This window comes from Cyprinodon tularosa, unplaced genomic scaffold (genome assembly GCF_016077235.1).
Source record: "Cyprinodon tularosa strain WSP-4 unplaced genomic scaffold, ASM1607723v1 ctg52, whole genome shotgun sequence".
Taxonomy (NCBI): domain Eukaryota; kingdom Metazoa; phylum Chordata; class Actinopteri; order Cyprinodontiformes; family Cyprinodontidae; genus Cyprinodon; species Cyprinodon tularosa.
The window spans coordinates 140,374-155,212 of NW_024039252.1; the positions used below are offsets into that span (position 1 = coordinate 140,374).

A 14,839-nucleotide genomic window follows, 5' to 3' on the forward strand; every position below is an offset into this window, starting at 1 on the left:
AATCATCAGTATTTATGAAAATCCAGTGAATTACAAAACAGGAACTCTTTACACTCTAACACAGATAACGAAACAGTGAATACCTGATTAACTTTTCTTTTGGTGTTTCCTATAATTTCTATATTTGTTGTTCATCAAATCAGTGTGATAAGTATAAAATCCAGAAAAACATTTTTTTTTACTTTACTTTGTGGTTTTATTAGGTAAGAATTGTAAAACATTTTGTTGTTGCTCCAGTCTCGTCACCTGTCTCATAAAAATTTGAAGTGATACCTCGCAAGCCAGCAAAAAGAATTCTGGCAATTCCCTAATGGACTCAAACACATGACTTATTCATCAGCCTCAAATTCAGCCACCCACCTGAATTTGGAATAGCTTTCACCCACGTATTTACTCTGTGTTTTGCTCCCCTGGTTGGTACATATGAGAAAAAAATTATGTTTTACTCCAAATAATTTTGGTCTTTATTGTCTAAACTCATTTTTTCATCTATCTTGGGAAAAGTACATGATTTCTTCCTCTCAAAACAAGAAAAATGAACATTGTTTCACTTATTAATAAAATAGGTAAACATGATTTTTTTTCAGCTAGGAAAATGGTTCGGATGCCCAACCGTAGATTAGCTGATCTTACTTCTTTTTGAATAACTATACCAGTGTCTATCAGCTTTCCTATGAAAGTTTTTTCCTCCTCTAGCTGAGATGTTTGAGTTTGAAATTTTTTTTACCTGTAGAGCCAATTTTAACGGCTTTATATCAACTAAATCTGAAATCTTGATTAAGCAAATGACCATTTTCTTAGTCTTAGCACAAACTAAAGTTGTGTCTTAATTTTAATTGAGATCGCAAAGCTTTCTTTCTTACACACCTTTTGGTAAACTGATTGAACAAGGTTAACTAATCGTTACTATTCTACTTAGAGCAGTGATCACTCGCCTCCTCCAGTAAGTACAGACCTATCTCGACTGTGTTGCGATCAGTACCCGATAGTGTGAGGCAGGGGATGAACATTTTTTTTATAAAGGTTGATATGAAGTGGATATTATAGCACCTAAACTGCAGAAGGTAAACTAGTAGTTCCCAAACTTTTCTTGCTTTAAATAAAAAAAAACTACCATCTTTAAAATTCAGTTTTATTATATTTAGCTGTTATTTTACTGTGTAAAATAATTTGACATTGCTATCAATATTTTTTCCTCCCAAAATTAGTAATTTATTAAAATAATTTCTACCACATTCCCCTGCAATTACACCCTGGGTCATTGTGGGAACAATCTGTTTTGAACTGCGAATGTTCATGGATTTTGTTTCTCCTCCCTACAGGATACCATGCTGCAGTGGGGCAACATCAGGAAATGGGTCATGGCCATTGCAGCGAAGGCAAGCGTCTTTCTTCTGGATTGGAGAAGTAACGCAAGGAACAACCAATATTTCATAACAAATGACGACTCCACGGTGCAAAAGTCATTATTTATTCATGTTTGTGAATATAGTTGACTTTGGAAGATTTACAAAAACGTCTTAAAGAACCTTTAAGCCTCTATTAAAGCCTTACAGTCTTCTTTATGAGTCTGGGGGCTTTTCTGTGTCATCATGGTGTTCACTCTCACTTCAGCTATCCGGGCCAAACTAAACTAATTGTGTTAAAAGTTATGAGGGCTAAACTCAAAAGAGCAGAGCAGCAACGTTCTGATCATTGCATGATTTCTGACTTTTCAGCATTTATTTAATTCATATCTTCAATATTTACATTTCAAAATAGGAAAATATGCTGAATAAGTTTTAAAAAAACACATTGTTATACATTAATTCTGGTTACATTTCAATTTTATCCTTGACTCGATATAAGTAAATTAAGTAATTATTTAGCCACCTAGAATATTACTTTGATTACTATATCATAACTTATTATTATTAATAATAATAATATTATTAGATAATACTAAAAGTAATCTGAATACAACAAAGGGATTATCTGCTTATAAAAGTTAATGACCATTATCTCGGAGTGAATAATTTATTTCAGATACAAATACATTTTAGTTTCAGCAAGATTCACTATTCACAAAGCTGGCTTTATTTCTTAAAACTAAAATTAGGAGCCATTAAATAGACGGTAAAAGGCAAAAATGGATGATAATGAAGTTTACCATCTAAGATCTTATTGACTGTGCAACTTTCATGTTGTTGGTGAAAGGTTGAGGTAATTAATGTCCTTTGACCCACAACTGTGTCAACAGTGTCTGTAACCAGATCGTAAGCAACAGGTTGGGTCTGAACAAAACACCCTCATAATTTGTTAATTACTGTGTTTTAAGGCCTTGCTGACATTAGACCATCAGACTGCATATACAACATCCAGAATATCCTACAACATCTGTAGGCAGATACTTCCCATCTAAACAAAGCGTTGAAATGATACACAGGCATAGTTAAAAACCTGAGATAATAAGTCCTTCCTAATAAGACAAATGAAAATAACTTAGTGATTTTATTCACAATACAGCAAAACACTGTTTGCATTATAATGCACCAGCAAAAGAAATCTAGCGCTACGCCATAACACGAAGAGGAACATACATTTGCCCTTTTTGGTTGTTCTTGAATCAGCTATGGACTGGTACACACACACACATACATACATACATACACACATACGGTACATACACACATACACACATACATACATACATACATACATACATACATACATACATACATACATACATACATACATACATACATACATACATACATACATACATACATACATACATACATACATACATACATACATACATACATACATACATATATATTCAGGAACAAATGCAAGTGAACTATTAAGCTAACAGAGGAGTGTTGGCCTAGTGGGTTCGAGCAGTGCGCTTGTGCTCTGAGAAGGTTGTGAGTACCTGCTTCAATCCCCACAGCCTCCACTATGGGTGAAACCCTCACTCACACTTCTCCCTGGACGCAACACAATGGCAGCCCACCACAGAGAGTAAATTTCCCCATTGTGGGACAATAAAGAGATTTACATTACTTTTTTTTTTTTTTTAAATAGTCAAAATAGTCACAAATGCTCCATCCAGATCCATACATACCCAGGACATGTATGCATGCACAGGTTGATTTAAATATGCACACAGGGTGTCAGGGTTAGTTGATATAGTTGTAGAGTAGAAGAGGCAGAAATTATTATTTGCAAAATATAATGAAGACATAAATATAAAAAAATCCATAGTTCAGAGCCGATCGACAAAAAACTCAAGAACCAAAGCTAGGAGACACCGGGAAGAAATAAAACTAAAGAAGGATCCAACAATGAGTAACTTAGCAGGAGGTGTATTTATGGGAAACAGAAACAATAATAGGAATAATTGGCTGATCGGGAGCAAGTGTAGACAGAAATAACTAGAAGGAGCTAACTGGAAAGATGTATACACAAATATATCTTAATTTACATGCTACTTGTGGTCTTTGAATTTCATTGCATCCGTCTCTGGGTTGTTGTGAATCTGATAACTTGACTTCATGCACAGATGTTTTTTTATTATTATTATTATTATTATTACAAGAAAATATTTTCAACTGATCAGATTTACCTCTGTTTCAGCCAGTGACAGACATGCTAACTGTTTAAACTGTGCTATTTGTATGTTGCATGGGCGAACTAACTCCCGTCAGCAAGGAATAACCAGTGGGTCATTATTTATGCCTAAAACTATTAGGTTTGCAGAGATTTAATGAATTCAGCATTAATTGGTAAAATAATAAAAACATTAATTTTCATTGTGATCACTGAGTCCAGGACAGGCCATTTTTGCTCACACCTGACATCTTCTTGCAGTAACATCACCGAAAGCCGAGAGCCATTCTCCCCGCTTTACGAGCAAAATCAATGGGAACTACTAGACACACCTGCAATCAACAGCAATTATTTACGATTTCCAGAGAACTTCAACATTGAATTAGCGAGTGCTATAGTTAAACTGACAATGCCCATGTGAATGGCAGTTGGATGTTGTAATACATCGGGTAAAAGTGAGAAAATAATGTGTTATTTCACCTTTCCGATATATGATCCTCCAAGGACAGGTTCATCATTGCATTGCCAACTTGAGGATTTGCCATCGAACTTCTGGCCAGAGAAAAAACATTTTCATTAATCCGTTACTCTCTGCTTCTCATAGTGCACTGGTTGTCGCCATCATGGATAATAGCTTGTCGCCATCATGGATAATAGCTTGTCGCCATCATGGATAATAGCTTGTCGCCATCATGGATAATAGCTTGTCGTCATCATGGATAATAGCTTGTCGTGACAAACACCAGTTACAGCACTGGGACTTGCTCAACAGCCAGTACCACACCGTGACATCACAAACCAGTAGGTGGCAGTAGTGCTCTTTGAAAAACATGGATATCTCTGGTAAAGCACATTCAAATTAAATTACTCTTATTTAAAAACATTTAATGAAAAGTATGTAATAACTTTAAACTTAAAGTACTTTTAGAACTTTGTATTCTGAATGTGACCGGACTTTTCCTTTAACAATAATCAAGTAACGTCATTAAAACAAGATAACTAGTCGAACATCTTAGCATGTACGTTTCCCTTACTGCTCCCCTATTGATGCTGGAATCCATACTTACCACCCTAGGGGTTCCCCTGCTCCCCCTGCTTTCAAATGACAGGAAGGATATTGATTTACTTTGGCTAATCATCATAATTGATTATTAATCATTATTTTTTTTACAAAAATACTGGCATGTGTGGGAGAATGCTTGTATGATAGGAATTAGGAAGGCGTCCAATTTATGTAGCCAATAACCAATAACCAGTAACTGATCTAGAAAAAACATTAACTAATTTAATTAATTGAACATTAGAAGATGTATTGAAGCGTAAATCTTTATTCAATCAGTATATATGCTCATAATTGAAAAAGATGTTTAACATAACTATTGCTCTCTTGCAATTTACTCTCTAATATTAAACTGAACTGAACTATTACTATATACTGAACGAAAGCTTACTCTAAAGTGCTTTATTTTGTGTACTTTTCTTTAAGCCTTTTAATTAGAATCGTATTGCTTAAGGTTTATTTTCACTCATAAAAAAGAAACTAGAGTCAGTTTTGTTAACATCACTTTATTTAAGTTTTTTTTTTATTGAATTTTTTAGTTAGACCTCTTTTCTATTACACCTCTTAGTGATTGGGAAGAATCACAAAAAGTTTTTTGGAACTCTAGTTTGCAATTAAGCACTGATTATTTCTGCTTTTAAAAGCTGGTGCTATGGCCTTATTCTGTCAGAATATTTTTCTTGAGCTGAGGAAAAAATCATTAACTGAATAAAAACATTGCATAGCTAATGAGAAGATGGATGGAGCTAAATGCAGGACAATTGTTAAAGAAGCTGCAAAAGAGTGCAGAGCTTAATGTAGATTTTCCTGATGAGTGACACAGAAATCTTAAAAATACAGCAATTCAAACAAAAATCATAATATTTATAAGTGCAAAGCTGGTGGACACATAAACATAAGAGTTGTAGGTTTAATTCCACCATATTTTTATTCTGCTAAATATTGGCCTAGTAATGCTAAATACAAATACAGCATGAAAACATTTAGTCAGTGTTGCTCTTTTTTTACTATTTGCACTACAGTAGTTTGTGTTGGTAGATGACATACTACCTCAATAACACCCAACATTAATTACAAATGAAAATTGGCAATATGTATGTGGAGAAGTGATTTTAGCCTTAGCAGGTTACTATAGTGGCTGAAAAACGTTCCAGGGTGTCCCTACTGTACCTCTCACCTGCTGACTGCTAGAAATAGGAACCGCACTGAGGAATCACAGCTCTTAATTGGCAATCCATGACAGACACCAGACTTGATTAGTTGTTCATGAATCACTGTTGCACATTTATTAGTAGGATAACTTTTCCAACTCTCTCATAAGCAGACCAATGAATCATTACTGAAATTGCTCTTTCACCCTGAACTCTCTACTTCTCTGAGTGCCTAGCAGCAGGATTTCACTTTTCTCTTGCCAACAATTAAATCCACAAGGCATAATTTCCATTAACTGCTTGTCGTGTTTCAAACAGCATGCATAATAATAATCACAGAGTCATACAGTGAACTCAGGCAAGTTTCACTCTGAAAAAAACTAACATGAGTTATTAATCTGCAATATTATATCTGGCATATTGCTTAGTTTGGAGCAGTTATGAGAGAAATATGAATCCTTGCAAATCACTTAGAAAAACAGCTCCATACTCTAACTAATTGCTTTGTAAGATCGCAACACCCCAGTTTGAAAGGTGAAATATGAGCAAACTATTTTTCTTGTCTGGTATTCAGTATCACACTTGCATTGCACTGTGTGAATATTCATTGCTTCTGCAGTTTCATTTTCATTGACAATAGACAGTGTAACACAGATAAATTCACCTTTTTTTTCTCTGTGAACTATGTTATTATTCATTAAATAGTTTCCATCTGCTGTCACACGATGCAAAACAGAAACAAAATAATTAACATTAATTGGTTCTAATTAGCGGTCTGAAAAAATTAAACAGAATATCAATATGATGGGCTAGAGAATTCAGTATTCATGATGGAAATTGGGTTTTGGTAACATCTCACTGGCTGCTTTAATGCATAAATAGCTTCTGAACTAAACGATAGTCATAAAAATTATGTTTTTTCTAATGTATTTTTACCAAATATTTGAGCAGCACAAACTTTAATATAATTCATATGGGCTTTACCTTATCAAGTTAGAGTAGTTGAGAACTTAAAAGGGTGCGTTTATAGTTTATGAAACCATCAGTAAAGCATATCTCCAAATATACATGTTTAGATAATGTCACTGATTCTCAATTAATCATGGCTCTGTGCTTACAAATGAAGTTCAAAACATTTAACTGCAGCTCATTTGGTTGCTTTCACAATTTTGCAATACCAGTTGAAGCTCCCTCATCTTAAAGAGGCATTAGAGTTTTTCCAATAATACTGCCACCTGTGGCCATAACCCAGCACTGCACCACTCTTCTGCTTGTACTTTTACAAGTTTTTTTTCATCTTAAATGGAGTTGCCTTTGGTGTCGAAGTTAAGCTGGATGCTGGTTGCCTCCATATAACAAAAAACATCCTAAATATCAACCTTCAATGGTTTGCGAGGTCAAACCCATTTAATATGGACACGCTTGACGTCACATTCTCCAAACAGCATGGGAGCCTATGACCCAAAGTAAATCAAGAAAATATGTTACAGCCCTATAGATGACTAGACGCTGAACTAGTAAGGTAATGTAAAACAATTAGGTAAAACAATTAAAAATGGGTGACTAAAACACAGACCAACCTGCATCAATTCAAACATGACTCAAAGTTGTTGGGGTTTTTTTTCTCAGAAATGATAGGTCTTATTTGAACCGCAGTAATAAAGACATTATTGAAAAAAGGCAGGTTTTTATTGTATTATATTTGTTCTACATCATGTCAACCACAAATGCAGAAAATATGAGACCTCTAGCTATAACAGTTCCAGAGCTGTGGGATTTGGAACTTTTGATGTCAGCTTGGAGCTGCACACAATGGCTCCACATGCTGGTAAAAATTTTACCAGTGGAATTTTATGCATTCTGAATTATTACCCCCGCTTAAGGTGGGTTTTAAGAGGTTAAACAGTTTGTTGGAATTTGAAACTGCCACAGATCAGGAGGGATTCACCAGAGTCAGCAAATGGAACCCCTTGAAGGACAGTTGAGTGACCAGACAGAAACAGAGGGAGATGTCTCTAATGTTGAATTCTGGGTCACTAACCTTATTGGAGTTTGTGGAAAAAGTTTGAGAGTTTCCAAAGATGTTGGTTGGCATGTAACATCACTGGTTAACCTCAGAGGATTCCAGAATCCGTCTAGGCTGTTTTGGAGGAATCCTTCTTTGACAGTTATTCGTTGGTCCAGGGGAATGCACAGGGTCGAATCCATGAGAGCAGAGACAGGAAGAATGATCAAGAGGACAAACAAGAGTATGGAATCTGAGAGCAGGTCCAGAGTCATAGCCAGGGGGGAGAATCCGAGAGCCAGATGAGGACACAAAAAAACAGGTCAGAGGTCCCAAACCAGACTAAGACAGGTCTGATAGGGTTCGGGCAGGCTGAGAGAATCAGGAGGCAGAATCAGGGTGGCAGGTACTTATACGGGATTGCTGGATAAAACTCACTGATGGTTTGTAACAATCTGGCACTAGTGACTGGCAGAGATGGGAAGTAACGAAGTGCAAATACTTCGTTACTGTACTCAAGTAGATTTTTCTGATATTTTTACTTTACTTCACTACTTATTTTTATGGCGACTTTTTACTTCTACTCCTTACATTTTTACACAAATATCTGTACTTTCTACTCCTTACATTTTAAAAAATTGGCTCGTTACTTTAGTTTTGAATCATTTCAATGGAGTTACCGTTATTATTTTTCACGTCATCAATACCGAATTCAATCTAATTGGATGGGAATCTACGTTGCATTTGACGCACCACTACAAGATGAATCGACAGATTCGGCGGTATTCATTCGCGGCAAATCATTGCAGCTTGGTGGCGGTGGCGTTAGCATAGTAGTATGGACGACGAGATGATTGAAAATAAACACAACGGAGATCTAGTCCTATTGGCAGACATCCATTTAAAATGTAGGCAACGGCATGAAAAAAGTGGTTTCTACTTTTACTTTTATACTTTAAGTAAATTTACAAGCCTGTACTTTGTTACTTTTACTTGAGTAAAGAAGTTTAATCAGTAATTCCACTTTTACCAGAGTATTTTTTAACACAAGTATCTGTACTTTTACTCAAGTACGGAAAGTGAGTACTTTTGCCATCTCTGGTGACTGGTCTGGGAGCTGGATATATAGTCAGGTATGCAGGTGAATGAAATGGAGGCTGATTTGAATCCGGGCAGAGCTGACAGGTGTGTTGAATCCTGAATCAAATCAGCACTAGTGCCAGGTGACAATTCAACTTTATCTAAATCCATACTTACACTTTATGGTTGTAATATTTTGTGAAAGCCCTTGGGTTGCCAGTGGCTGTCCAAGGGACAACAGTAAATTCAATCTGAAAAACTCACATGAAGAGAAAATACAATTAGGAGAAATTTATTGATACGGTTACTTTGTCTTTGGTGCTCAGACCTCGGCAGGAAACATAGCGCTTAATTTTGATAGATATGCATGAACAGTAGTAAAGAATAGGGCTGTTTGGCCCCAAGGCCTGAAACTGGTGGTGGATTGGAGATAGATGAAGTTGGTCAGTCTGTAGACTGCTGGTTAGCGAGACGGTATGCTGGGCTTTATGGGGAGATCCAGTGAACTGCGTGAGCTGATACTAGAGCTTCACTCAGGGACCTGGAAGATGGAAGTCCAGTTGGATAACACAGTTTGAGAGAACCTGTCCATGATGAGCAAGCATAAAGCGACAGTGGAGACGAAAGACTTCCCGTTGGGAAGAAACCTCTGGCAGAACCAGGCTGAACATGGGGGTCTTCTGCCGGACTGGTTAAGATGAGACAGGGAACGCAGTAAGAGTCCGGGAGGAATGACACTCTGATGAAGCTTAGCTACGATGGAGGAGGGGCTGGGGGTGGGTTGAAACGGTGTCATCTGAATGAAGTCACACAGTGCATCCGCCGCCTGCGCACAGGAGCAGACAAGTGCGTAGGCCTTTTAAGATGAACTTTGGATGCCGATTGGCTTCTGTGGAGCTGTGGTTCAAAGCTGATTGGCTGTGTCGCAGGTGATGAAGTAAAGTAATTAGTTTCTTCAGTTTAACTTCCGCCTAAGCTTCATATTATATTAAATTTATACCATTTGAGAAGTTCAAATGTTTTTAAAGATGTACATCTTGGCAATATTTTAGCAACATTTAGATCTACTGTTTAAATATGTGTTGGGAGCTGGAGAAAATCCCATCTTTCTCCAGCAGAGTCCACCGTGGATCCTCTGAGGGAGCCTCCTGCACAGCTGCAGCTCATCTAGATCATCAGAGGATCCACTATATAAGCTGTCTTCAGACCTTGCCTCAACGCCGCAGTGTTGTTCCAGTTGGTCAGCGCTAAAGCCTAGATCTTTGAGTATCTCCATGACTTTGAATCCAGGTTGGATTCTAACCACTATCTCTGTGTTTCCAGGAAACCCGTGTCTCCTCCGTGAAAGCTCAGGAAGAGCTAACCTGCCGAGCCGACCCTCTGAGCCAAACCCTGAAGATTCTCTGAGAACCTCCAAGCAGCTCTGGACTAGAGCTGGGAAACCAAAGCTAAGGTCTGTTCAAGCTAGACGTGAGACGCTGAAGCAGCAAACGGACTCTGCTGATATACACCTCTCCAGAACCAACAGTTACTCTCCCAAAGAGAACCACAAGAACCCTCAAGGTACTATCAGAACTCTCTTGGAAATCAAATCCTGTCAGCAGTCCATAACTGCTCTGTCTCTCACGCAGACTCCGGTGAAACCGGAACCCAGGCCCGAACCAGTCAGCAGTACATTCTGTGTGTTGAGCTTAATAAACTTGTTAAACTTTCATCCTTGTGTCCGTCAGTGGTGTTCTGCATTATTGGGTCTCCATTTGAGAACCCATCATGACAGAACACTGCGGCCAAACTCAAGGCCCAGCAGATCACCTCACCCGTCGTTTGGAGGAACAGGATGCTCAACTACAAGGACAAACCCAAACGCTCCGTGAGTTATACCATCTAGTTGGAACTCATAACCAAATGCTTCAGAGTTGTGCTAACTTCCTGAATAGCGCTAATGCGGCATCTGTTCAGCAACCATTTCCGGTTCCAGTCCCTCCCCCAAGTTCACAACCTGTGACGTCATCAGAGTTCCGCCCTAGTCTTCCAGAGAAATTCTCCGGTAACATGAAAGATTGCAAAGGATTTTTATTCCAGTGTCGGTTAAATTTTTCAGAACTCTCCTGGTAGTTTTTCCACAGATCACAAGAAGATAACGTTCATTCTTTCTCAGTTAACAGGAAGAGCCTTGGAATGGGCTCAGGCAAGATTTGCCACTGACGACAGTTTAAATTGCCGTTTTTCTGACTTCATTGCTGAATTTACCCAGGTTTTCAACCAGGAAACTGACCAAACTATTGATTCCAGAGCTCTTTTCAGCCTTAAACAAGGAAATTCATCGGTGGCAGATTTTTCAATAAACTTCCGGGTTAAGGCGGCAGCTTCCGGTTGGAACCAAAGCGCCTTGAAGGGAGCCTTCTTCATGGCCTTAAATGAACAGATTAAAGATGAACTAGCAACCCTCGACGAACCTGCTTCCCTCGAGGATTTAATTCGCCTCTCCATTAGACTTGATAATAGGATTCGAGCCTGAAACAGTTCTAAGAAGCAGAGTAATTTCTCTCCTGCCTCTCTTAACGTGACTGTGTGTTCTCCCTCTACAGAGCAGATGCCCACTCAGAGGTCTAAGTCCCAGTCTCTACCATTGCCTGTTCAAGCCTCTCATTCGGGGGAAAGGGATTTTGAACCAATGCAGGTGGGACACACTAGGCTCACTCCTGAGGAGAGACAGAGGCGTTTCCTAAGTAAACTATGTATCTACTGTGGCGAGAGTGGACATATCATCGCCTCCTGCCCGGCAAAATCAAAAGCCGGGGCCCGCCAGAGGATCTGAGGAGTCTGGCGGGCCAAATAAATACAATAAAATCTCCTCGTTTGTTGCTGCCTGCCACGCTCTTCTGTGATAACCAAAGTCTCTCTTTCTCCGCTTTCATCGACTCAGGCTGTGAGCGTAACCTAATTGACTCTAACCTCGTCCAGCAACTCCAGATTAAAACCGTTCCTCTCTCTCAGCCTCTCAGTGTGTCCGCCATAGACGGAAAAAGACTCCACCGTGTTACCCACCAAACCCAGCCCCTCGAGCTACTTCTATCAGGTAACCACCGAGAGACAATAACTTTCTTTGTTTTTCCCTCTGCATGTTCCCCGCTGGTCCTCGGGTTCGAGTGGTTGGAGAAGCATAACCCTCACATTAATTGGACTAAACGTCTTCTGGAATCATGGTCCACTACGTGCCACGAAACCTGCCTTCGTTCTGCTGCCCCTATGGTGGGGCCTCCTAGTGGTGGGGGGGAGATGGACTCTCCTGACCTTTCTTCAGTTCCCTCTGAGTACCATGACTTAGCCCCTGTCTTCAGTAAGGTCAGTGCGACGTCCCTACCCCCACACAGACCATACGATTGCGCCATTGAACTTTTACCTGGTGCACCTCTTCCTAGCAGCAGATTGTATAACATTTCCAAGCCCGAAAGAGAAACAATGGAAAGATACATCAACGAATCATTAGCTGCTGGAATAATTCGCCCTTCATCCTCTCCATTGGGCGCCGGTTTCTTCTTCGTGGGCAAGAAGGATGGTTCCCTGAGACCTTGTATTGATTATCGAGGTTTGAATCAGATCACAATTAAAAATAAATACCCACTGCCTCTTCTCGCCTCTGCTTTTGAACCTGTACAGGGTGCAACAGTGTTTTCCAAGCTGGACTTAAGAAACGCCTATCATCTCCTTAGGATACGAGAGGGCGATGAATGGAAAACTGCCTTTAAGACACCCTTGGGTCAATTCGAATACCTGGTGATGCCCTTCGGTTTAACAAACGCTCCTGCCTGCTTTCAGGCTTTGGTTAATGATGTTCTCAGAGATTTCCTCAACGTGTTTGTTTTTGTGTACATTGATGACATTCTCATTTATTCCAAGGACCTCCATGAACACAAGAGACATGTCCGTCTTGTCTTACAGAGACTACTGGAAAATAAGCTGTTCGTGAAAGCCGAGAAGTGCGAATTCCATCAACCTTCAGTCACCTTTTTGGGGTTTGTGCTCGAGGGCGGCCAGGTAAAACCTTCAGAAGACAAGATCAAAGCAGTTTTAGACTGGCCAGTTCCTGAAAACCGAAAACAGCTACAGAGGTTTTTAGGGTTCGCTAACTTCTATCGTCGATTCATAAGAAACTACAGTCAAACCGCCCTTCCATTAACCTCTCTGACTTCCATTAAACGAACTTTTCAGTGGACTCCCGAGGCTCAAGCTGCTTTTGAGAAACTCAAATCCTTGTTTTCCAGAGCTCCCGTTCTAATTCAACCTGATCCAACAAAACAGTTCATCCTAGAGGTGGATGCTTCAGATTCTGGGGTTGGAGCGGTTCTCTCCCAGAGGCTCGACTCTGATCAGAAAATACACCCATGTGCTTTCTTCTCTCGTAGACTCTCTTCCGCTGAACAGAACTATGACGTGGGTGACCGAGAGCTCCTGGCTATTAAGTTGGCGTTGGAAGAATGGAGACATTGGCTGGAGGGAGCTGAGCATCCGGTTCTTGTGTGGACAGACCACAAGAACCTGGCTTACATCCAGTCAACAAAGCAGGCAAATCCTCGCCAATCCAGGTGGTCAATCTTCTTCTCACGTTTCAACCTTATCATTTCCTACAGACCCGGATCCAAGAACGTGAAGCCCGATTCTCTCTCTCGTCTCTACTCCGTCGATCATTCAGAGACACCTGAACCTGTCCTTCCAGCTTCATGTACCATTGGAGTGGTCAATTGGGAGATAACGGACCTAATCAACTCTGCCCTAGCCACAGAACCAGATCCAGGTACCGGTCCGCCTAATCGTACATATGTCCCATCTTCTGTCAGGTCCCGTCTGATCCAGTGGATGCATGCCGCCAAATTCACCGCTCATCCAGGAGTGAGTAGGACAGTTGCTCTCATCTCCAGGCGCTTCTGGTGGCCCACACTCCACAAAGACGTAAAGGAGTATGTGTTGGCTTGCCCTACATGTGCCCGCAACAAAGCCTCACACCAACCACCTTCAGGCCTGCTTTAACCACTTCCTGTTCCCTCGCGTCCTTGGTCCCACATAGCCATTGATTTTGTCAACCATTGTTGATCGTTTCTCGAAGTCCTGCCATCTAGTACCCCCTCAGGAAACTTCCCACGGCCTTCCAGACAGCCCAGCTACTTATTAAACATGTTTTCCGGCTTCATGGCATTCCCCAGGAAATCCTCTCGGACAGAGGTCCACAATTCATCTCACAGGTATGGAAGGCTTTCTGTTCTGCTCTCGGTTGCAAACCATCTCTCACTTCAGGTTACCACCCTCAATCAAACGGCCAGACAGAACGAATGAACCAGCAGCTGGAATCCACCCTCCGCTGTCTCACCTCTAATAACCCCGTGGATTGGAGTCAATACCTCCCGTGGATAGAATACGCCCACAACTCTCTCCGTTCTGCATCCACTGGACAGTCCCCATTCCAGGTCAGTCTCGGATACCAACCACCTCTTTTCCCTGCAGATGAGAGAGAGATATCGGTGCTGTCCGTCAACCAACACATCCGTCGCTGTCAGAGGATTTGAAGGGAGACCATCGCCACACTCAACCAGTCATCCGAGTCAGTTAAACGTTTCGCCGACGCCAAGAGTATTCTGAAGGCCAGGAAGTGTGGCTCTCCACTCGAGACATCCCCTCAAGGGGATGTCTCGAAAACTCTCCCCGAGATTCATTGGACCCTTCAAGATCTCACGAGTCATCAGCCCCTCAGCTGTTCGTCTCCAATTACCTCAGTCCCTCCGAATCCACCCTACATTCCACGTCTCCCAGATCAAGCCTGTTTCTTCGAGCCCTCTGTGCCCACCGTCCGACTCCCCACCACCCGCCCTAGAGGTCGATGGCCATCCGGCCTTCACAGTGCGCCGCATTGTAGACTCCCGTCGACGAGGTCGCGGATGGCAGTACCTCGTCGACTGG

At 40.6% G+C, this 14,839-nt stretch overlaps 1 long non-coding RNA gene across 1 annotated transcript in view; it reads right to left on the reverse strand.

Moving 5' to 3' along the window:
* Positions 1-9,656: 9,656 nt before the first annotated feature.
* LOC119795678 overlaps positions 9,657-14,839 on the reverse strand; it is a 34,142-nt gene continuing 28,959 nt past the window's right edge. The window contains exon 3 of the long non-coding RNA XR_005282358.1: positions 9,657-9,713. This is a non-coding gene — a long non-coding RNA (uncharacterized LOC119795678). The remainder of the gene's footprint in view (positions 9,714-14,839) is intronic.